This window comes from Cyprinus carpio, chromosome A3, assembly GCF_018340385.1.
Source record: "Cyprinus carpio isolate SPL01 chromosome A3, ASM1834038v1, whole genome shotgun sequence".
NCBI lineage: Eukaryota > Metazoa > Chordata > Actinopteri > Cypriniformes > Cyprinidae > Cyprinus > Cyprinus carpio.
The window spans coordinates 4605809-4631840 of NC_056574.1; the positions used below are offsets into that span (position 1 = coordinate 4605809).

A 26032-nucleotide genomic window follows, 5' to 3' on the forward strand; every position below is an offset into this window, starting at 1 on the left:
ATCATTAACATCTTAAAGACATCTTCTAAACATCTATTGGACATCTGATAGAAAACATCCTAAAGACAGATTACAGATGAGCAAACACTCTGTCTTGCAGATGTAAATGCAGTCGTCAAATAGATGTCTCTGTGATGTACGTGTGATTTCAGGGGTCTTGGGATTTTTAAAGCACATGCAAACTAGGGACAGATCTGCTGTGAAGCCAGACAGGAGTTTAGAGGCATGTTAGTACTTCTGCTCCTTTGTATTTCTTGTTTTAAACAAGTCCTCTATAAAAAAAAAAAAAAAACTTTATACAGACACTTCATATTTAATGTTGGTATTTGATGATTTGTAAATTGTATTTTAAAAGTATACTTTCAATAAAATATTTTCAATTGGTTGTAAAAGGCATTTATCTGCATGTTTGGCCTGAGTTCTTGTACTGAAATACAGTTTTGACCACTAGATATCACCAGCGTGACAGAGAATCATTTTGCGAATGATCTGGTTCAATCAGTTAATCAGTCAATCAGCTAATGATGAATTCCTCCAATTAAGAGCATTCATATATCGCTGTCATCAGTGCAGCTGATTGAGAGTATCTGTAGAGCTTGTTGAGGTTCTGCAGGGTTTCTGAAAAAGACGCTTGATTTGGTTCTAGTCTTGGGTGATCGTACTTTGTGACTATGAAGGAGTTTTGTGTTTGGAAAGGGCTCATTTTAGCCCTATTTCTCTTTGCTGTTGATGGACAGATATCAGGACCGTGAGTAAATGAGCTTTGAAGTGATTTTTTTTTTTTTTTTTTTTTGTGATTCTTCAAAGTTTGTTTTAGTTTCTATTAACCAATGTCTTTTATACATGAATGTCTGCTGATCTGATGTATGACTTAACACTGAATGTCTATTTGTCTCCACAGATCCTTCTTGGTGATGTTTTCTGCAGTGATCGAGTCTGGCTCTGATGCTAAATTGTGTGCAAGTCTTTTAAAACCCAATGAGAGTCTTGCAATGACCATTTTTCTGGTTGATGACAAAAACCGGACAACACAGCTTGCGCAGCAGACATCTTCAACAGAGTTTCACCGCTGTTTTAGTTTCCAGGTCCGTTACTGTGTGGCACATGCATCTTTCTCTCACACTCTCTCACATTAACAATGTGTTTCTCTACAGGCTCCTCAAGTAGATGGGGAATTAGTGCAGAAACTGAGGGTGGTACTTCAAGGGAGGTTGTTCAAAATGACCGAAGAGAGGAAAGTCATGTTCAGACGTTACTTGCCCCTGACCTTCATCCAAACAGACAAACCCATCTACAATCCAGGACAACTGGGTGAGCTACAAATGACTTGTAAACGAACATTAGAAGTGATCAGAACTTGTAGTTTAATGGACTTTCTACACCTTCAAATGCATTATGTAATGCAAGTGAGCTTTGTCTCTCTTCTGCAGTGAACTTCAGGGTTGTGACCATGGATGTTAAATTTGTTCCTCTTGATCAAATGGTAAAGGCTGACCTGCTTCTAGCCTTACTGTGTGTTGGGGGGGTCACATACTTTGTAAATCCCTAATGTAACTGTTTGTCTTTACAGTACAGTCTAGTGGTGGTGGAGGTGAGAACTTGTTCCAGACCAAGTCTTTGGATCGATGCAACACTGGTTTACCTTTGCCTGTTCTTTTGTTTTTACTTTTACTTTAGGTTTGCAGTTTCTTATTCCAAGTTCTTTCCTTTTTAAATAGGACAATAATAATAACCGGATTGGTCAGTGGACAAACATTTCCTCAACGGGGTGGATATTGCAGCTTTCTCACCAGTTAAACCCTGAGGCTCAGGTTGGGATGTACACACTGAGGGCTTTTATTGATGACCGAATGATCTCCCAGGTTTTTGAGGTGAAAAAGTATGGTAAGTTACCACATGATGTGCAACTGGTAGTTGATGACCAACTGGGGTCCTAATTTGAAGCCTTTGTTTCTGGTTTAGTTTTACCCAAGTTTGACGTCACCTTGACCACACCACAGGTGTATAGTGTGGGAGATGTGGGACTGAAAGTTGAGGCTTGTGCCAAGTAAGCGTAAGCTCTTATATTCTTGACCGCTTTTGGTTGTGTTCTTTATCTTGTTCCTTAACGTTTTCCCAGATACACATATGGGCAACCTGTACCTGGTCAAGCGTTGGTGGAAGTGTGTCGTGAGCCATACGCTGTGGAAACTGGCGTGTCTAATGTGTGTCTTGGCAAAACTGCTATGGTATGTTACTGCCGTACAGAGCAGGATTTTTTTTTTTCCCCCTTCTGCATGTCTTTTAAATCTGATTGTATTTGTTCTGCTACCAGATGAACAACACAGGCTGTGCTTCTGTTACCATCAGCACATCAGAGTTTTTCACCACCAAATTTGAAGAGAAGCTGCAAAATTCCTTTCTCGTTAATGTGAACGTCACTGAGGAGGGAACAGGTGAGCTGCTGGCTGATTTGAACCAGTGACTTGTTGTTTGGTGCCTTTATGTTTGTGGCGTTTCTGTTTCTTCCCAGATGTACTGATGTCAAAATCCACAACAGTGTCCATTACGTTTGAAGTTGGCAAGGTCATGTTTTTGGACCTCCCAGATATCTTTAACTATGGATCAATCCTTAACGGAAAGGCAAGCAAAGCTTCATTTCTTAGACCGTCTTCATTGGTTCCTTTTCCTAACCTTTCTTTCCCAACAGATCTCAGCATCATCTTTCAATGGGACTCCAATCGCAAGGAAGGCGGTCTATCTCCTGGATAGTAGCCAATGGCCCAACAAACTGCTGCAGAATCTGACTACAAACTTGAATGGAGTGGCCTCTTTCTCCCTCAAAACTACTGATTTCCCTAAAGCTGATCTGAATCTCTTGGTATGATTTGTTTTTTTTTTTTTTTTTTTTTTTTTTTTTTTTTTAAGACTTCTCTTGCAAGAAACCAATTCCATTTAACTTGTTCCTCAGGCAAGTGCAACTCCACAGGCTTTTTTTGATTTTAAATCGCCGTACTTCAGTACAGATACGAGGAATGTGCCGCTTTTCCAAACTGGTACTTCCAGTGACCCAATGTTTAGTGAACTGACTATAGTGACGCTTGAGCAGCCGCTGAAGTGTGGTGCTAAGTATCCAGTGACGATCAAGTATTCTTTTGTTGGAGAAACTGGTGACTACAGTGCTGACATCATCTATATGGTGAGTGGACGCTGGTTTTGATGACTGCATTAGAATTTTTTTTTTTTTTTTTTTTTGGAGCACCTTATGTCTGTCTCGGTCTTCTGTCAGGTCTTGTCCAGAGGAGTCATTGTTCTGCATGGATTTCAGAAGGTCCAAGTGAGGGCTCGGAATGCACCAAGTGGCACAGTGTCATTTGAGCTGTCTGTCAGTGTCGATATGGCTCCAGTAGTGCAGATTCTGGCCTTCTGCGTTCTGCCCAGTGCGAATGTAGCTGCTACTAGTGCATCCTTTGACACAGAAACGTGTTTCCAAAACCAGGTATGTGGACGTCTAGCACCTCTTTACTTTGTGGGGTGTGACAACATGTCCTTGATCTTGTTCTTGTTCCAGGTGTCTCTGCAGTTTTCTCCATCTACGGCTGTTCCTAGTGAGGGAAATGTTTTGACGGTCTCTGCTCAAGCAGGATCCTTGTGTGGCCTCAGCACTGTTGATCAGAGCGTCCGGATCATGGAGCCAGGAAGACGTTTGAGTGCTGAAGCGGTATCCATGTGCAGTTCATTAGTCTTGTCAGACTTGATTTGACATCCAGGTTAAACTTCAGAATTTGAGTTATGCTGATGGATCAATTGGCCAAACCAAAGCCATTATGACATACAAGACATTACATAACATGCAACATGTCAAACTATTGTTTTAGTCTCAGGTGATTGACTACTTCCGACGTGATTGTTTTTCCCTAATAGGCATGTCAGGAATGGTTGCTAATCCAGATAAATTCAATGTCAAATACGTGAATCGTTTAATACCAAGAAAAATTAAGAAGCAGAATGAAATACAACCATGGCACATAGTGTGCATTTTAATCTCTTATCCAAAGACCTGTCCATTTAAGGGTCTTAAAACTAGACCAACACCGTGGTTTGCTACAAGATGCATGTATGTGGCTTTCTCTTAAACCACTCCATGAGGTGTTTGATATGGCATTTCCCTCTTCCATGTTTTTAGGTGTTTAACCTGCTCCCAGTACGATCACTGTCATATTATCCATTTCCTGTTGAGGATGAACAGGAGTGCCTGAATGTTCGACCCCGTCGAGCTGTTCCTACAGACCAAGCTTACGACACTTTCAGGGTTGGCAATTGTTTGCAGTCATTTAGTGGCTGAATACTGATTGACTTTTCAAATGCATCTCTTTGCTTTGCCTTGACAGAGTGTGGGGGTGAAGGTTGCAACAAATCTGCCAATCCAAGAACCTAACTGCCTGACGTACAAAGGACTGAATTACTATCGCAACTTCCATAGTATGTCACTTAGGTTCTTGATCTGATTTTTATTTTTAAAAGGTTTGCTGGTTTTTTTTTTTAAACTGGGTGAAATGCAGTGGCACAATTACTGCCTAAATGGTGTTCTTCCATACCTGCGTCCATATGCAAGGTGTGCCAAAACTGCTTGTTCTAAGTAGGGATGCACCAAAATCAAGATTCTGGGCTGACACCGTTCTGATGCACTTGACTGAAACCAAAACTGCTTTTGTATCTTATTAAATGGCCATTTTGTGAGACTCCTTAATTTAACCATTTACACAAGCAAAGGAAATAACCACACTTCTGAAAACACAAACTGGACAGAAAATAAGTTTTAGTATTCAGCACGTGAGCAGAGCATAGTGAGGAGCAGATCAGTGAATCAGTGTAGTCACTTGTGACATGGTGTTGTACAGCTGTACTGAGCAATGCTAGAGAGGTTATATATTATATATATCTATCTCTATCTAGCATTGCTCAGTACAGCTGTACAACACAATGTTACAGTGCTATTACAAACAAAGTATGCTACATTGACGTTTCCAAGTTCAGTGCAGGTAGTGATTCTCTCCTGCCGATCAGGGTTTACATGTCACATTTTGGTAACCGTATGGTTTGCTTGGAACCTCAGCCAAGGTGGTACTGAGAAGCACCAGGTACTGTACAGTGGAAGCCCCCAACCAAAAAAAAGTGAGCCATGCAGTGGAAGAGCACCATATCAGAATGAGTCTTAAAACATTACTTACTACAGGATAGCCTGGTGCACGGACCTGATTTATCTAAAACTATTGAATGGACAAACCTCAATTTTATTTTTTTCCAGGGTTTGATGGTCCTTTCGTCTTCGAAATGGCTGCTGCACCAGTAGGAGTTGCCTCTGGAGGTGGGGATGCGGGAGGTGATGTCGGCTCTTTTGACGTGACCGTCAGGACTTATTTTCCAGAAACCTGGATCTGGCAGCTTGCTCAAGTGGGGTCAGTGAAGAATCTTGTTTCAGCAAAATGATTTCCCAAGTTACCTCTCCTGGCCCCCTTGTTTAACTTCCAGTGTCCCTTTCAGAAACTCTGGATCCACAAGAGTTACTCTGACGGTTCCTGACACCATCACCACATGGGAGACTGAGGCGTTCTGCCTGTCCTCCAAAGGTTTCGGCTTGGCTCCTCCTGTTCAGCTGACTGTCTTTCAGCCCTTCTTCCTGGAGCTCTCCCTGCCTTATTCCATCATCCGTGGAGAGTCTTTTGAGCTGAAGGCCACAGTCTTCAACTATCTGTCCAAGTGCATCATGGTCTGGATTCATGTCTATTAATAGGTTTTGTTTTGCACATCTAACTGAATTAGAAAGCTTAATGTCACCTTGCTTTGAACTTTCATAGTAAGCTGTAGCCTGTTGTAACTGTCAGAATTAGCAATGCAAAACATGGCTACCTTGCAGTAGTGTTGCATTCTATCAAAATTAAGCAATATCTCATGTGCAATGATTTCAGTAAGTCAAGTTGTCACTATGAACTGACCTCCACTAAATCTGGAAACTTCAGTAGACCGCTGTCCCTGACAGGCATATACCAGCCAAGTTACTAGTGCAAGAACTCATCCTAGAATGAAGCATGTCAATCTCACCCTTAAATGGATCCATAGAACTCTTTACTCTGTGCACTAATAATGCAATTTATTGGCAGGTTAAAGTGACTCCAGCTTCTTCCTTGGACTTCAGTCTTAGACCTCTTAATGAGTCGTATTCATCCTGTCTCTGTGCCAATGGGAGAAAGACCTTTAAATGGGCATTCTCAGCATCTGTTCTCGGTCTGTTTTGCAGTTTCTTTCTAAACTGAGGTGTATGCGAGTTGCTGCTCACTTCCTGTCTGTACTATAGGATCTGTAAATGTGACTGTCAGTGCTCGGGCTGATCAATCCCAGGTTCCATGTGGCACTGAGTGTGACTGTGCCAACAAGAGGACGCATTGACGTAGTTACTCAAAGTCTTCTTGTCCTGGTAAGTGTTAACCAGCTTTCTGGAGTTTATTCATGGAGCTTATGCTGTTTTACTGATACTCCATTTATTTGTTTTTTTATTGCTTTTTACAGCCTGAAGGAGTTGAAAGGATCTTCACCCAGAGTTGGTTATTGTGTCCAAAGGGTTTGTTTACACTCGGTGACTTTCTAAATGCATTCTTCCTCTACCAGTGAACTGTAACCTAGTGCTCTCTGCTGTTCTGTTTGGTCCACAGGAAGTGTCCTTTCAGAAGACATATCTCTGACATTTCCAACCAATGTGATCCAGGGATCTGCCAAATGCTCAGTTTCAGTCCTTGGTAAACTTCCCCTTAATGAATTGGACACTGATACATTCAGCAAAATAACCATTTCCAATGACTTCTTGGTTTGACCTTATTTTCTTCCTCTCTTAGGTGACATAATGGGTCGTGCACTTAAGAATCTTGATTACTTACTACAGATGCCATCAGGCTGTGGAGAACAAAATATGATCATTCTTGCTCCCAACATTTACATCCTGCAGTACCTGGAAGACACTGTGCAGCTCACCCCAACCATCCGACAGACTGCCATTGGTTACCTTCAGAGCGGTACAGATTACCGAATTCTACAAGTCGAGTGAATCATGTGGTGCAATGTGGTTCCTGACTTTTTTAACTTGAACAGGATACCAAGGACAACTAAACTACAGGCACAGTGATGGTTCATACAGCACATTTGGCTACGATGCATCCAATACATGGTGCGTTTCAATCTTTTCTTATTGTGCATCGTTGAATTGGGTTGTAATGCAACTTCTTATGGCCAGGTTGACCGCCTTCGTCATGAGGTCAGGGGGTCTTTTTGGCCTAGCAAGGCGTTTCATCTTCATTGATCCCAGTGTCCTAGAGAGTGCAAAGGATTGGTTGATCAGCCAGCAGGGTTCAGATGGCTGTTTCATGCAACAGGGAACTTTGTACCACAATGACATGAAGGTGCATCACGTTTCTTTAAATGTGCTGTAACTGGTCTGAGACTGACCTTAATCGCCATGCTGTCATTTTTAGGGTGGGTGTTGGTGATAACGTGACCATGACGGGCTACATTGTTGCATCGTTGCTTGAAATGGGTGTCCTTGTCACGGTAAAAACATACTTTAGACATGCCTACAAGTAGTTATATCCTTGATGACCTTCCAGTTGTGTAGTCCAGTGGTTCCCAACCCCCTTCCTGGAGGCCCCCAACACTGCATGTTTTCCATTGTCTTAAACAAACACCTGATTCAGCTCACTAGACTCCAAGACCTGAAATGGGTGTCAGACAAAGGAGAGATGCAATGTTGTTGGGAACGTGGTTGGAAACCACTGGTGTAGTGAAATTTGCTTTGCTTTCAGGATCCCGTCATTACCAATGCTCTGTCTTGCTTGAGGCCTGTCGTTAGGAACCTGGGAAACACTTATGTCACAGCTCTGCTCGCCTACACCTTCAGTCTGGCTGGAGAGACCAGAACTCGAGCACAGCTTTTAAATGCCTTGAACAGTGTTGCCATTTCTGAAGGTGAGGTTCACTAATCTCTTGAGATGTCATTCAGGTTCTTTAGCATCAACTTTCTGTCCTCTGTCTCGTCCTAAGGCAATAAGCTCCACTGGTCTCAGACTTCATCTGGTGATACTCTGGCAGTGGAGATCAGCTCATATGTGCTGTTGGCGGTTCTCTCTGTACAGCCTCTCACAACCGCTAATCTGGGCTATGCTAACCGCATTGTCAACTGGCTTGTGACCCAGCAGAATCCCTATGGAGGCTTTTCCTCCACTCAGGTGACTGACTTCCAAACATGAGCACAAACATTCTATCTGAGTGGAGTTTTTAATCTGGTGCTTATTTTTAGGACACGGTGGTGGCTCTTCATGCTCTGTCTCTGCTCGCTGCTGAAGTGTTCAGCCTGGAGGGCTCCAGCACGGTTACTGTACAATCATCTATGGCAGGAGAAGTTTATAACTTTGATGTGAATCGGGACAACAGGCTGCTGTATCAGGAGAAGCCGCTGAAGAACGTTCCTGGCAAATATAGTGTTGGAGTGAAGGGCTCCACCTGTGTGTCTGTGCAGGTCTGAACCTTCACCTGCTTGACTTCTACCTCTGCTTGTCCCAGTTCTCCTTGTCATGTTTGTTTGTTTGTTTGTTTGTTTCATGCTCCCAGGCTGCATGTTTCTACAACATCCCACCACCCATTAAAGTTTCCAGAACACTTAGTGTTGAAGTGAAGGTGGCAAGAGACTGCAAAGTGCGTGGAGCAGATCTCATGTTGACCATCACTGTGAAGTAAGAACAGCTCTGACTTTGTCCTGTTTGACCCTTAACTCATCTTTACACAGACGAGATGAGGCTGCTCAGTTCTGTGTCCCATTTCACATGAAAGCCAGTCCAAATGTAGTTCTGTTGTACAGTTGGAACTGCTGTGTAAATGCTGTTATGGCACCTCTGAGCAGCCTTGAGCCATTTTTTGTAGATGCACTAATTTCTTTCACTCTTCATTCAGATACAGTGGTGCAAAACCAACTACTAACATGGTTATCGTGGACATTAAACTCCTGTCAGGTTTCACGGCAGATACATCACTGGTTTGTATGATTTAAGATGACTTGTATGTAAAGTCCCAAGATGCTTGAAGCCGCTTCTGATATTAATGGACTTTTCCTCTCAGCTTGGATCTCCACCAGATTCATTTGCTCCACTAGTGCAGCGGGTTGATGCTGGAGATGACCATGTGCTTGTGTATCTGAAAGAGGTGAGATGTGCACTGGGTATGTTCTCTATCTGCCCCTTCATGTGTGCTTATGTACTTCTCCGTCCCTTCCGTCTCACAGGTTCCCAAGGGTGTCCCCATGACCTACAGCCTACAACTGAAACAGGTTCTTGCAGTGAAGGATCTCAAGCCAGCAGTCGTTGAGGTTTATGACTACTATCAGCCAAGTATGCATTCAGTGGCTTGTGCTTTTGGCTGAATTCCCTGTTGTACTTGTGTCAAGCTGACGTCCTGTTCCTTTTTCACTTTCAGGTGATGCGTTTGAGACCACATATATACCTCCCTGTTCATGATTGTGCTTCATTTCTGGCTATAGGATGCATGAAATAAAACCTTTTAAATCAGTCCTTTTGTTGCCTCTTGTTGAACATGTGATAAGTGTTTGTCTGAAGCTGGACATCTCAAACTTGCACCGTGCATGAGTTTCTTTGACCTGTGCTCTGAACTTTTAACGTAGTTATTGGCTTTTATACAATGGCTGTTAACTTGAGCTGTGAGTGCTCCTACTTCCCATGTGTCTTACAGGTCACTTTGTAGTTTCAAGCAAAACTGGCAAATTTGCGTAAACCAATGTTTACAGTTGGTAACCTTTAAAAAGGAAACTGGCAAATGTGGGAGCTTGTTTTGTGGCTCTGAACACTCTAGCAAAGAGTTTAATACAACATCCTGTCTCAGTCTGTGGTCACGGAAGTTGGTCTAAGGCAGCAGTTCCCCCAATTCCAGTCCTCGAGTATATTGTGTCAGTCTGTGTTGGAGTTGGTTACCGCTGGTCTAATGTTTTCTTTGTAACTTAATTGAACTGGAATAAAACTTTACTTTTTTGGCATTTGTTGTGTGAACCAATTTTAAGCAGCTGTTGGTTTCCTATTTCTGGTTCCATGGCTTAGTTTTAAAGAAACTAAAAAATATAAAATCACTGAATCGAGGCTAAAATAGCACTGCTGTGATTTGGTTCATTCAGTCCAACACTGAGAAAATTTAACAAGTGTCATGTCACAGACAAACTCTAATAGAAATTAGAAACATCAAAACTTTAGTGTGAAGCTGAAGTGAGACATTAAACCAAGGTCCTGACTCTCTGTGGTCATTAAAAATCCCATGGCACCTGTTGTAAAGAGTAGTGGTGTATCCTTGGTGTCCTGGCCAAATTCCCTCAAAATCCCATGGCACCTGTTGTAAATGGCCCCCCATCCAACGCAAAACGTCAGCAAAATAGCCTCAATCGTTGTGCTGTAAACATTTTCGTTTGTGCTGCTTCGGGTTTTTTTTTTTTTATATATATATATATACAGGTCCTTCTCAAAAAATTAGCATATTGTGAAAAAGTTCATTATTTTCCATAATGTAATGATAAAAATTAAACTTTCATATATTTTAGATTCATTGCACACCAACTGAAATATTTCAGGTCTTTTATTGTTTTAATACTGATGATTTTGGCATACAGCTCATGAAAACCCAAAAATTCCTGATGATTTTGGCAAGCATATCATGAAAAGGTTCTCTAAACGAGCTATTAACCTAATCATCTGAATCAACTAATTAACTCTAAACACCAGCAAAAGATTCCTGAGGCTTTTAAAAACTCCCAGCCTGGTTCATTACTCAAAACCGCAATCATGGGTAAGACTGCCGACCTGACTGCTGTCCAGAAGGCCATCATTGACACCCTCAAGCGAGAGGGTAAGACACAGAAAGAAATTTCTGAACGAATAGGTTGTTCCCAGAGTGCTGTATCAAGGCACCTCAGTGGGAAGTCTGTGGGAAGAAAAAAGTGTGGCAAAAAACGCTGCACAACGAGAAGAGGTGACCGGAGCCTGAGGAAGATTGTGGAGAAGGACCGATTCCAGACCTTGGGGGACCTGCGGAAGCAGTGGACTGAGTCTGGAGTAGAAACATCCAGAGCCACCGTGCACAGGCGTGTGCTTTTGAACCAGAAACAGCGGCAGAAGCGCCTGACCTGGGCTACAGAGAAGCAGCACTGGACTGTTGCTCAGTGGTCCAAAGTACTTTTTTCAAATAAAAGCAAATTTTGCATGTCATTCGGAAATCAAGGTGCCAGAGTCTGGAGGAAGACTGGGGAGAAGGAAATGCCAAATGCCCTGAAGTCCAGTGTCAAGTACCCACAGTCAGTGATGGTCTGGGGTGCCATGTCAGCTGCTGGTGTTGGTCCACTGTGTTTTATCAAGGGCAGGGTCAATGCAGCTAGCTATCAGGAGATTTTGGAGCACTTCATGCTTCCATCTGCTGAAAAGCTTTATGGAGATGAAGATTTCGTTTTTCAGCACGACCTGGCATTACTGTGCTCAATTGGCCTGCCAACTCTCCTGACCTGAACCCCATAGAGAATCTGTGGGATATTGTGAAGAGAAAGTTGAGAGACGCAAGACCCAACACTCTGGAATTATTTGAAGGTTGACTTTTTTTTGTATTAAAAACACTTTTCTTTTATTGGTCAGATGAAATATGCTAATTTTTTGAGATAGGAATTTTGGGTTTTCATGAGCTGTATGCCAAAATCATCAGTATTAAAACAATAAAAAGACCTGAAATATTTCAGTTGGTGTGCAATGCATCTAAAATATATGAAAGTTTCATTTTTATCATTACATTATGGAAAATAATGAACTTTTATCACAATATGCTAATTTTTTGAGAAGGACCTATATATATATATAGTGATCATTCTGAGGTCATGCTCCAAATTCACCCCAAATAATCTTGTTTGTTTGTGCTGGTAATATTTTCGTTTTTGCTACTATTTTTTTTTTTTTCTCTAGTCAACTAGTTGCATGTTTATATTAAATTGATTATTATAATAAACCATTAAACCATCCTTTTATATATATGCATATAGCATATTCCACGCTCAAGCGCGCGCATAAAGCACAAAGCACTGGCGAAAGTATTGACTGAATGCGTAGGGGGGAAAGAAGACATTGTAATTATTTATTACTAAACGTGCTTTCTCAGTCAGTGTCAGCTGCGAATATGAAGTTGCCAAATGCCGATGCTGATGGCCATCTCCACTAATGGACTAATAGATGAAATGAGTGCCTAATAAATGCACCTTTTCATACGGACCACATAATTAGAGTAGATTTGTTTTTTATTTGAATTGGTTTGTTTAACAGTAGACATTACAAGATTTCTATTGATTTATTTCTGTGAGCCGGTTCATTGTTGTGACGTGCTCCATTCACGGAGACTGCATGAGACGACAGAAAGCACAAAAAACTATTTCCGCAGGGGAGAAAAAAAAAAAATTTCGAGGGATTACACAGGCGCCTCCATACTCCTCATAAACACTTGAAATGGGCCTATATAGGGATTTTATATAAGAATAATAATAATACCCTATTTTGGTCATATTCACTATTAATTGCCCAACTTTATTCAAGTGCTTTATTAATGTGATTATAGTTAAATTTGAATTTATAAATGAAATAATTAAAAATGGCAGAAAACAAAAAAATACAAATACACATCTAAATTAAATGACTGAACAAAAAACGAATAAAAGATGTAATGTAGGAAACATGCTTCAAAGACTGGGGAAAATAGGGATAAACTAAAAACAACAACAACAACTTACTGACGTGCAGCCATCTTGGGCCTGTAAATTAAGTCTCTACAAATATACTTATAGCTATTATATTATATTATATTATATTATATTATATTATATTATATTATATTATATTATATTATATTATATTATATTATATTATATTCGATATTTTTTTATATTAAGCATTAGGTTTACATTTTAATAAATGAGCGTGTAGTAGGCTACTACAATTACGAGCCATTCTATTAGGTGACATTTCAGCACTTGACGAACGGATAGCGACTCCTGATTAGCACTTAAAGCACAGCTACGTGCGACTGTGTTAAGTGCATTTTTGGGAAACGCACGTGAAACAATAACGAACAATCGTAAAATTACTGGTAGAAAACGCTCTAAGCGGAAAGAACAATCGTTATCTGGAAACCCAGCCCTGAACGTGCGGGAGAACCATTAGCCTACTTCTAATTTGGCCAAAGAAAACTTGTTTAAATAAAAAATGTTCTATATAATTTTTTATATAATTTTTCAGTTTATTATAGGTGCAAAAAATAAAAATAAAAAATCTATATTTTACTTTTTCGGCCAGGTCCGCGTACAGGTTCTAATTTCAAATCTAGTTTTTAAGGATGGCATTTAAAAATACAACAACCGTTCTTTTTTTCATTTTTTTCTTCATGGTTAAAAAAGGAAAAACGAATGGACCCAAAAGTACAAGGCTATTGCATGTTTTATTTGTGCGCAGAACTATATCAAGTCTTTATTTATTTATTTATTTATTATTTGGTTTTGTAAAGACAAAGAAATAGGCCTAAGTGTTTCTCTCTCTCTCTCTCTCTCTCTCTCTCTCTCTCTCTCTCTCTCTCCTTTAATTAGGTTAAGTGAACGAATATAGCTACTAACAATTAAGTGACTGCGACTGTTTCATGTGATTTGGTTTGCCGTTTGAATTTTACCTTATTACTTCAACTGTATTGTTAAAAAAGAGCACAAACCAGCACAAACGAAGCACAAACAAACGAAACTATTAAGGCTGATTGACCTCTGAATGATCACTAAATATATTAATAGACTATCTAAAAAAAAAAAAAAAAAAAATTACGCACAAACCAGCCCAAATGAAGCACAAACAAAGAGGTTTGGGTGTATTTGGAGTAGCCTATGTGGGGGGCTAAGTGACGTCATCGCCTTTAATTCAGTGTCTAATATTTTAAAAACCGAAGCAGCACAAACGAAACTTTTACCGGCACAAACCAGCACAAACAAACGAGTCTATTTGGAGTTAATTTGGAGCATGTGGGGGGCTAAGTGACCTCAGAATAACCTATAAATATTATTTTAATATCTAAAAAAAAAAAAAAACCAAAGCAGCACAAACGAAAATTTTTACAGCACAAACCGGAGAACAAACGATTGAGACTGTTTTGGGTGAATTTGGAGTATGGGGCGGATCAGAGTGACCTCAGAATGACCTATAAATATAATTCTAAAAAAATCTAAAAAAACAAATTATTTTGCTAACGTTTTGCGTTGGATGGGGGGCCAACTACACGGAGGTCGTTTATCTGCATGTTTGGCCTGAGTTCTTGTACTGAAATACAGTTTTGACCAGCAGGCATCACCAGCGTGACAGAATCATTTTGCGAATGATCTGGTTCAATCAGTTAATCAGTCAATCAGCTAATGATGAATTCCTCCAATTAAGAGCATTCATATATCGCTGTCATCAGTGCAGCTGATTGAGAGTATCTGTAGAGCTTGTTGAGGTTCTGCAGGGTTTCTGAAAAAGACGCTTGATTTGGTTCTAGTCTTGGGTGATCGTACTTTGTTACTATGAAGGAGTTTTGTGTTTGGAAAGGGCTCATTTTAGCCCTATTTCTCTTTGCTGTTGATGGACAGATATCAGGACCGTGAGTAAATGGGCTTTGAAGTGAAAAATAAAATGTCCTTCCTGTTTTATTGTGATTCTTCAAAGTTTGTTTTAGTCTCTATTAACCAATGTCTTTTATACATGAATGTCTGCTGATCTGATGTATGACTTAACTTTGTGTTTTTTTTTTTCTCCACAGATCCTTCTTGGTGATGTTTTCTGCAGTGATCGAGTCTGGCTCTGATGCCAAATTGTGTGCAAGTCTTTTAAAACCCAATGAGAGTCTTGCAATGACCATATTTCTGGTTGATGACAAAAACCGGACAACACAGCTTGCGCAGCAGACATCTTCAACAGAGTTTCACCGCTGTTTTAGTTTCCAGGTCTGTCAAAGTGTGGCACATGCATCTCTCTCTCACACTCTCACATTAACAATGTATTTCTCTACAGGCTCCTCAAGTAGATGGAGAATTAGTGCAGAAACTGAGGGTGGTACTTCAAGGGAGGTTGTTCAAAATGACCGAAATGGAGAGAGGAAAGTCATGTTCAGACGTTACTTGCCCCTGACCTTCATCCAAACAGACAAACCCATCTACAATCCCAGGACAACTGGGTGAGCTACAAAATGACTTGTAAACGAACATTAGAAGTGATCAGAGCTTGTAGTTTAATGGACTTTCTACACCTTCAAATGCATTATGTAATGCAAGTGAGCTTTGTCTCTCTTCTGCAGTGAACTTCAGGGTTGTGACCATGGATTCTAAATTTGTTCCTCTTGATCAAATGGTAAAGGCTGACCTGCTTCTAGTCTTCCCGTGTGGGGGGGAGGGGGGGGTTAAATACTTTGTAAATCCCTAATGTAACCGTTTGTCTTTACAGTACAGTCTAGTGGTGGTGGAGGTGAGAACTTGTTCCAGACCAAGTCTTTGGATCGATGCAACACTGGTTTACCTTTGCCTGTTCTTTTGTTTTTACTTTTACTTCTAGGTTTGCAGTTTCTTATTCCAAGCTCTTTCCTTTCAAATAGGACAATAATAATAACCGGCTTGGTCAGTGGACAAACATTTCCTCAACGGGGTGGATATTGCAGCTTTCTCACCAGTTAAACCCTGAGGCTCAGGTTGGAATGTACACACTAAGGGCTTTTATTGATGACCAAATGATCTCCCAGGTTTTTGAGGTGAAAAAGTATGGTAAGTTACCACATGATGTGCAACTGGTAGTTGATATGACCAACTGGGGTCCTAATTTGAAGTCTTTTGTTTCTGGTTTAGTTTTACCCAAGTTTGACGTCACCTTGACCACACCACAGGTGGTATAGTGTGGGAGATGTGGGACTGAAAGTTGAGGCTTGTGCCAAGTAAGCGTAAGCTCTTATATTCTTGACAGCTTTTGGTTGTGTTCTTTGTCTTGTTCCTTAACGTTTTCCCAGATACACATATGGGCAACCTGTACCTGGTCAAGCGTTGGTGGAAGTGTGTCGAGAGCCATACGCTGTGGAAACTGGTGTGTCTAATGTGTGTCTTAGCAAAACTACTATGGTATGTTACTGCCTTACAGAGCAGGATTTTTAATTTTTTTTTTTCCTTCTGCATGTCTTTTAAATCTGATTGTATTTGTTCTGCTACCAGATGAACAACACAGGCTGTGCTTCTGTTACCATCAGCACATCAGAGTTTTTCACCACCAAATTTGAAGAGAAGCTGCAAAATTTCCTTTCTCGTTAATGTGAACGTCACTGAGGAGGGAACAGGTGAGCTGCTGGCTGATTTGAACCAGTGACTTGTTGTTTGGTGCCTTTATGTTTGTGGCGTTTCTGTTTCTTCCCAGATGTACTGATGTCAAAATCCACAACAGTGTCCATTACGTTTGAAGTTGGCAAGGTCATGTTTTTGGACCTCCCAGATATCTTCTTTAACTATGGATCAATCCTTAACGGAAAGGCAAGCAAAGCTTCATTTCTTAGACCGTCTTCATTGGTTCCTTTTTCCTAACCTTTCTTTCCCAACAGATCTCAGCATCATCTTTCAATGGGACTCCAATCGCAAGGAAGGCGGTCTATCTCCTGGATAGTAGCCAATGGCCCAACAAAACTGCTGCAGAATCTGACTACAAACTTGAATGGAGTGGCCTCTTTCTCCCTCAAAACTACTGATTTCCCTAAAGCTGATCTGAATCTCTTGGTATGACTTGCCTGTTTTTTTTTTTTTTTTTTTTTTTTTTTTTTAAGACTTCTCTTGCAAGAAACCAATTCCATTTAACTTGTTCCTCAGGCAAGTGCAACTCCACAGGCTTTTTTTGATTTTAAATCGCCGTACTTCAGTACAGATACGAGGAATGTGCCGCTTTTCCAAACTGCTACTTCCAATGACCCAATGTTTAGTGAACTGACTATAGTGACGCTTGAGCAGCCGCTGAAGTGTGGTGCCAAGTATCCAGTGACGATCAAGTATTCTTTTGTTGGAGAAACTGGTGACTACAGTGCTGACATCATCTATATGGTGAGTGGACGCTGGTTTTGATGACTGCATTAGAATTTTTTTTTTTTTTTTTTTTTTTTGAGCACCTCTTATACACCAGTCTGTCTGTCTCGGTCTTCTGTCAGGTCTTGTCCAGAGGAGTCATTGTTCTGCATGGATTTCAGAAGGTCCAAGTGAGGGCTCGGAATGCACCAAGTGGCACAGTGTCATTTGAGCTGTCTGTCAGTGTCGATATGGCTCCCGTAGTGCTGATTCTGGCCTTCTGCGTTCTGCCCAGTGCGAAATGTAGCTGCTACTAGTGCATCCTTTGACACAGAAACGTGTTTCCAAAACCAGGTATGTGGACGTCTAGCACCTCTTTACTTTGTGGGGTGTGGCAACATGTCCTTGATCTTGTTCTTGTTCCAGGTGTCTCTGCAGTTTTCTCCATCTACGGCTGTTCCTAGTGAGGGAAATGTTTTGACGGTCTCTGCTCAAGCAGGATCCTTGTGTGGCCTCAGCACTGTTGATCAGAGCGTCCGGATCATGGAGCCAGGAAGACGTTTGAGTGCTGAAGCGGTATCCCATGTGCAGTTCATTAGTCTTGTCAGACTTGATTTGACATCCAGGTTAAACTTCAGAATTTGAGTTATGCTGCTGGATCAATTGGCCAAACCAAAACTATTATGACATACAAGACATTACGTAACATGCAACATGTCAAACTATTGTTTTAGTCTCAGGTGATTGACTTCTTCCGACGTGATTGGTTTTCCCTAATAGGCATGTCAGCAATGGTTGCTAATCCAGATAAATTCAATGTCAAATACGTGAATCATTTAATACCAAGAAAAATTATGTGCCATGGTTGTATTTCATTCTGCTTGTTAGTGTGCATTTAATCTCTTATCCAAAGACCTGTCCATTTAAGGGTCTTAAAACTAGACCAACACCGTGGTGTGCTACAAGATGCATGTATGTGGCTTTCTCTTAAACCACTCAATGAGGTGTTTGATATGGCATTTCCCTCTTCCATGTTTTTAGGTGTTTAACCTGCTCCCAGTACGATCACTGTCATATTATCCATTTCCTGTTGAGGATAATGAACAGGAGTGCCTGAATGTTCGACCCCGTCGAGCTGTTCCTACAGACCAAGCTTACGACACTTTCAGGGTTGGCAATTGTTTGCAGTCATTTAGTGGCTGAATACTGATTGACTTTTCAAATGCATCTCTTTGCTTTGCCTTGACAGAGGGTGGGGGGGGTGAAGGTTGCAACAAATCTGCCAATCCAAGAACCTAACTGCCTGACGTACAAAGGACTGAATTACTATCGCAACTTCCATAGTATGTCACTTAGGTTCTTGATCTGATTTTTATTTTTTTAAAAGGTTTGCTGTTTTTTTTTTTTTTTTTTTTTAAACTGGGTGAAATGCAGTGGCACAATTACTGCCTAAATGGTGTTCTTCCATACCTGCATCCATATGCAAGGTGTGCTAAAACTGCTTGTTCCAAGTAGGGATGCACCAAAATCAAGATTCTGGGCTGACACCGTTCTGGATGCACTTGACTGAAACCAAAAACTGCTTTTGTATTTTATTAAATGGCCATTTTGTGAGACTCCTTAATTTAACCATTTACACAAGCAAAGGAAATAACCACACTTCTGAAAACACAAACTGGACAGAAAATAAGTTTTAGTATTCAGCATGTGAGGAGCAGATCAGTGAATCAGTGTAGTCACTTGTGACATGGTGTTGTACAGCTGTACTGAGCAATGCTAGATATATATATATATATATATATATATATAGATATATATATCTAGCATTGCTCAGTACAGCTGTACAACACCATGTTACAGTGCTATTACAAACAAAGTATTCTACATTGATGTTTCCAAGTTCAGTGATGCAGGTAGTGATTCTCTCCTGCCGATCAGGGTTTACACGTCACATTTTGGTAACAGTATGGTTTGCTTGGAACCTCAGCCAAGGTGGTACTGAGAAGTACCAGGTACTGTACAGTGGAAGCCCCCAACCAAAAAAAGTGAGCCATGCAGTGGAAGAGCACCATATCAGAATGAGTCTTAAAACATTACTTACTACAGGATAGCCTGGTGCACGGACCTGATTTATCTAAAACTATATTGAATGGACAAACCTCAATTTTATTTTTTTCCAGGGTTTGATGGTCCTTTCGTCTTCGAAATGGCTGCTGCACCAGTAGGAGTTGCCTCTGGAGGTGGGGATGCGGGAGGTGATGTCGGCTCTTTTGACGTGACCCGTCAGGACTTATTTTCCAGAAACCTGGATCTGGCAGCTTGCTCAAGTGGGGTCAGTGAAGAATCTTGTTTTAGCAAAATGATTTCCCAAGTTACCTCTCCTGGCCCCCTTGTTTAACTTCCAGTGTCCCTTTCAGAGACTCTGGATCCACAACAGTTACTCTGACGGTTCCTGACACCATCACCACATGGGAGACTGAGGCGTTCTGCCTGTCCTCCAAAGGTTTCGGCTTGGCTCCTCCTGTTCAGCTGACTGTCTTTCAGCCCTTCTTCCTGGAGCTCTCCCTGCCTTATTCCATCATCCGTGGAGAGTCTTTTGAGCTGAAGGCTACAGTCTTCAACTATCTGTCCAAGTGCATCATGGTCTGGATTCATGTCTATTAATAGGTTTTGTTTTGCACATCTAACTGAATTAGAAAGCTTAATGTCACCTTGCTTTGAACTTTCATAGTTAGCTGTAGCCTGTTGTAACTGTCAGAATTAGCAATGCAAAACGGGGCTACCTTGCAGGAGTGTTGCATTCTATCAAAATTAAGCAATATCGCATGTGGAATGATTTCAGTAAGTCAAGTTGTCACTATGAACTGACCTCCACTAAATCTGGAAACTTCAGTAGACCGCTGTCCCTGACAGGCATATACCAGCCAAGTTACTAGTGCAAGAACTCATCCTAGAATGAAGCATGTCAATCTCACCCCTAAATGGATCCATAGAACTCTTTACTCTGTGGACTAATAATGCAATTTATTGGCAGGTTAAAGTGACTCCAGCTTCTTCCTTGGACTTCAGTCTTAGACCTCTTAATGAGCCGTATTCATCCTGTCTCTGTGCCAATGGGAGAAAGACCTTTAAATGGGCGTTCTCAGCATCTGTTCTCGGTCTGTTTTGCAGTTTCTTTCTAAACTGAGGTGTATGCGAGTTGCTGCTCACTTCCTGTCTGTACTATAGGATCTGTAAATGTGACTGTCAGTGCTCGGGCTGATCAATCCCAGGTTCCATGTGGCACTGAAATGGTGACTGTGCCAACAAGAGGACGCATTGACGTAGTTACTCAAAGTCTTCTTGTCCTGGTAAGTGTTAACCAGCTTTCTGGAGTTTATTCATGGAGCTTATGCTGTTTTACTGATACTCCATTTATTTGTTTTTTATTGCTTTTTACAGCCTGAAGGAGTTGAAAGGATCTTCACCCAGAGTTGGTTATTGTGTCCAAAGGGTTTGTTTGCACTCTGTGACTTTCTAAATGCATTCTTCCTCTACCAGTGAACTGTAACCTACAGTCGTGGCCAAAAGTTGAGAATTACATAAATATTGGAAATTGGAAAAGTTGCTGCTTAAGTTTTTATAATAGCAATTTGCATATACTCCAGAATGTTATGAAGAGTGGTGAGATGAATTGCATAGTCCTTCTTTGCCATGAAAATGAACTTATTCCCAAAAAAATCTTTCCACTGCATTTCATTGCTGTCATTAAAGGACCTGCTGAGATCATTTCAGTAATCATCTTGTTAACTCAGGTGAGAATGTTGATGAGCACAAGGCTGGAGATCATTATGTCAGGCTGATTGGGTTAGAATGGCAGACTTGACATGTTAAAAAGAGGGTGATGCTTGAAATCATTGTTCTTCCATTGTTAACCATGGTGACCCTGCAAAGAAACGCGTGCAGCCATCATTCCGTTGCATAAAAATGGCTTCACAGGCAAGGATATTGTGGCTACTAAGATTGCACCTAAATCAACAATTTATAGGTTCATGAAGATCTTGAAGGAAAGAGGTTCAATTCTTGTAAAGAAGGCTTCAGGGCGTCCAAGGAAGTGCAGCAAGCGCCAGCATCTGCTAAAGAGGATTCAGCTGCGGGATCGGAGTGCCACCAGTGCAGAGCTTGTTCAGGAATGGCAGCAGGCAGGTGTGAGCGCATTTGCATGCACAGTGAGGCGAAGACTTTTGGAAGATGGCCTGGTGTCAAGAAGGGCAGCAACGAAGCCACTTCTCTCCAAAAAAAACATCAGGGAGGGATTGATCCTCTGCAGAAAGTATAGTGAATGGACTGCTGAGGACTGGGGCAAAGTCATATTCTCCGATGAAGCCCCTTTCCGATTGTTTGGGGCATCTGGAAAAGGCTTGTCAGGAGAAGAAATGGTGAGCGCTACCATCAGTCCTGTGTCATGCCAACAGTAAAGCATCCTGACACCATTCATGTGTGGGGTTGCTTCTCATCCAAGGGAGTGGGCTCACTCACAATTCTGCCCAAAAACACAGCCATGAATAAAGAATGGTACCAAAACACCCTCCAACAGCAACTTCCAATAACCCAACAACAGTTTGGTGAAGAACAATGCATTTTCCAGCATGATGGAGCACCGTGCCATAAGGCAAAAGTGATAACTAAGTGGTTGGGGACCAGAATGTTGAAAATTTTGGGTCCATGGCCTGGAAACTCCCCAGATCTTAATCCCATTGAGAACTTGTGGTCAATCCTCAAGAGGCGGGTGGACAAACAAAAAGCCACTAATTCTGACAAACTCCAAGAAGGTTATTATGAAAGAATGGGTTGCTATCAGTCAGGATTTGGCCCAGAAGTTGATTGAGAGCATGCCCAGTCGAATTGCAGAGGTCCTGAAAAAGAAGGGACAACACTGCAAATACTGACTCTTTGCATAAATGTCATGTAATTGTCGATAAAAGCCTTTGAAATGTATTAAGTGCTTGCAATTATATTTCAGTACATCACAGAAACAACTGAAACAAAGATCTAAAAGCAGTTTAGCAGCAAACTTTCTGAAAACTAATATTTATGTAATTCTCAAAACTTTTGGCCACGGCTGTAGTGCTCTCTGCTGTTCTGTTTGGTCCACAGGAAGTGTCCTTTCAGAAGACGTATCTCTGACATTTCCAACCAATGTGATCCAGGGATCTGCCAAATGCTCAATTTCAGTCCTTGGTAAACTTCCCCTTAATGAATTGGACACTGATACATTCAGCAAAATAACCATTTCCAATGACTTCTTGGTTTGACCTTATTTTCTTCCTCTCTTAGGTGACATAATGGGTCGTGCACTTAAGAATCTTGATTACTTACTACAGATGCCATCAGGCTGTGGAGAACAAAATATGATCATTCTTGCTCCCAACATTTACATCCTGCAGTACCTGGAAGACACTGTGCAGCTCACCCCAACCATCCGACAGACTGCCATTGGTTACCTTCAGAGCGGTACAGATTACCGAATTCTACAAGTCGAGTGAATCATGTGGTGCAATGTGATTCCTGACTTTTTTTTTTTTTTTTCTTAACTTGAACAGGATACCAAGGACAACTAAACTACAGGCACAGTGATGGTTCATACAGCACATTTGGCTACGATGCATCCAATACATGGTGCGTTTCAATCTTTTCTTATTGTGCATCATTGAATTGGGTTGTAATGCAACTTCTCATGGCCAGGTTGACCGCCTTCGTCATGAGGTCTTTTGGCCTAGCAAGGCGTTTCATCTTCATTGATCCCAGTGTCCTAGAGAGTGCAAAGGATTGGTTGATCAGCCAGCAGGGTTCAGATGGCTGTTTCTGCAACAGGGAACTTTGTACCACAATGACATGAAGGTGCATCACGTTTCTTTAAATGTGCTGTAACTGGTCTGAGACTGACCTTAATCGCCATGCTTCATTTTTAGGGTGGTGTTGGTGATAACGTGACCATGACGGGCTACATTGTTGCATCGTTGCTTGAAATGGGTGTCCTTGTCACGGTAAAAACATGCCTACAAGTAGTTCTAAAAGCTCCTTGATGACCTTCCAGTTGTGTAGTCCAGTGGTTCCCAACCACGTTCCTGGAGGCCCCCAACACTGCATGTTTTCCATGTCTTAAACAAACACCTGATTCAGCTCACTAGACTCCAAGACCTGAAATGGGTGTCAGACAAAGGAGAGATGCAATGTTGTTGGGATGGTGGGTTGTTGAACGTTGTTTTATTGGGATTTTGTTTGGAAACCACTGGTGTAGTGAAATTTGCTTTGCTTTCAGGATCCCGTCATTACCAATGCTCTGTCTTGCTTGAGTGTTGTAGTTATGATTGTGTGAAACTTTTGTCTGGCTGGAGAGACCAGAACTCGAGCACAGCTTTTAAATGCCTTGAACAGTGTTGCCATTTCTGAAGGTGGGGTTCACTAATCTCTTGTTTGAGATGTCGTTCAGGTTCTTTAGCATCAACTTTCTGTCCTCGGTCTCATCCTAAGGCAATAAGCTCCACTGGTCTCAGACTTCATCTGGTGATACTCTGGCAGTGGAGATCAGCTCATATGTGCTGTTGGCAGTTCTCTCTGTACAGCCTCTCACGACCACTGATCTGGGCTATGCTAACCGCATTGTCAACTGGCTTGTGACCCAGCAGAATCCCTATGGAGGCTTTTCCTCCACTCAGGTGACTGACTTCCAAACATGAGCACAAACATTCTATCTGAGTGGAGTTTTTAATCTGGTGCTTATTTTTTAGGACACGGTGGTGGCTCTTCATGCTCTGTCTCTGCTCGCTGCTGAAGTGTTCAGCCTGGAGGGCTCCAGCACAGTTACTGTACAATCATCTGTGGCAGGAGAAGTTTATAACTTTGATGTGAATCGGGACAACAGGCTGCTGTATCAGGAGAAGCCGCTGAAGAACGTTCCTGGCAAATATAGTGTTGGAGTGAAGGGCTCCACCTGTGTGTCTGTGCAGGTCTGAACCTTCACCTGCTTGACTTCTACCTCTGCTTGTCCCAGTTCTCCTTGTCATGTTTGTTTCATACTCCCAGGCTGCATGTTTCTACAACATCCCACCACCCATTAAAGTTTCCAGAACACTGAGTGTTGAAGTGAAGGTGGCAAGAGACTGCAAAGTGCGTGGAGCAGATCTCATGTTGACCATCACTGTGAAGTAAGAACAGCTGACTTTGTCCTGTTTGACCCTTAACTCATCTTTACACAGACGAGATGAGGCTGCTCCGTTCTGTGACCATTTCACATGAAAGCCAGTCCAAATGTAGTTCTGACCCACCTCAGCCCCTAAAGTATACAGTTGGAACTGCTGTGTAAATGCCATTATGTCACCTCTGAGCAGCCTTAAGCCATTTTTTTTTTTTTTTTTTTTTTTTGAGCCATTTTTGTTTTTTTTTTTTTTTTTTTTTTTTTAGATGCACTAATTTTTCACTCTTCATTCAGATACAGTGGTGCAAAACCAACTACTAACATGGTTATCGTGGACATTAAACTCCTGTCAGGTTTCACGGCAGATACATCACTGGTTTGTATGATTTAAGATGACTTGTATGTAGAGTCCCAAGATGCTTGAAGCCACTTCTGATATTAATGGACTTTTCCTCTCAGCTTGGATCTCCACCAGATTCATTTGCTCCACTAGTGCAGCGGGTTGATGCTGGAGATGACCATGTGCTTGTGTATCTGAAAGAGGTGAGATGTGCACTGGGTATGTTCTCTATCTGCCCCTTCATGTGTGCTTGTGCTTATGTACTTCTCCGTCCCTTCCGTCTCACAGGTTCCCAAGGGTGTCCCCATGACCTACAGCCTACAACTGAAACAGGTTCTTGCAGTGAACGATCTCAAGCCAGCAGTCGTTGAGGTTTATGACTACTATCAGCCAAGTATGTTCAGTGGCTGATGCTTTTGGCTGAATTCCTTGTACCAGCATGTCAAGCTGACTTTCTGTTCATTTTCACTTTCAGGTGATGCGTTTGAGACCACATATATGCCTCCCTGTTCATGATTGTGCTTCATTTCTGGCTATAGGATGCATGAATGAAATAAAACTTTTAAAAATCAGTCCTTTTGTTGCCTCTTGTTGAACATGTGATAAGTGTTTGTCTGAAGCTGGACATCTCAAACTTGCACCGTGCATGAGTTTCTTTGACCTGTGCTCTGAACTTTTTACGTAGTTATTGGCTTTTATACAATGGCTGTTAACTTGTGAGTGCTCCTACTTCCCATGTGTCTTACAGGTCACTTTGTAGTTTCATGCAAAACTGGCAAATTTACGTAAACCAATATTTACAGTTGGTAACCTTTAAAAAGGAAACTGGCAAATGTGGCAAAGAGTTTAATACAACATCCTGTCTCAGTCTGTGGTCACGGAAGTTGGTCTAAGGCAGCCGCCCCCCCCCTGCGTATTTTGGAAGTCTCTCTTAGGTAACACCTGATTTAGATGACCAGCTTGTTCAACATGGGCTACTTGCATGGACTGTTCTGGTCCATATGATCCCTACATAGTGTTCATTGCTCCCTACTTCCTGAGCGGGGGAAATCTGAAGTTTACTTCACTTTGGAACTTTCATGGGTTTGTGCTGTGCAGCCTCTTCATACACAGATGAAACTTACTAGTGAAGTGACAATATACCTTAATATGCCCTTTGAATGGAACGTATGCTTGCTTTGAACTGGAATCATGGTAGAATATTTTGTGATGTCTACTTCGCAGGGCACTCACGGCTGAATAGAACAAACGTTGCACGTGATAAGATACACATGAAATGTGCAGATCGGGGTGTTTTCTTTGTAACTTAATTGAACTGGAATGAAACTTTACTTTTGTGGCATTTGTTATGTGAACATACTTTAAGCAGCTGTTG

At 41.5% G+C, this 26032-nt stretch overlaps 2 pseudogenes; both read left to right on the forward strand.

The window, feature by feature from the left end:
- Positions 1 to 569: 569 nt before the first annotated feature.
- On the forward strand, positions 570 to 9584 carry LOC109052681 (annotated as a pseudogene).
- Positions 9585 to 14539: 4955 nt separating this feature from the next.
- LOC109091035 lies at positions 14540 to 25229 on the forward strand (annotated as a pseudogene).
- Positions 25230 to 26032: the final 803 nt, after the last annotated feature.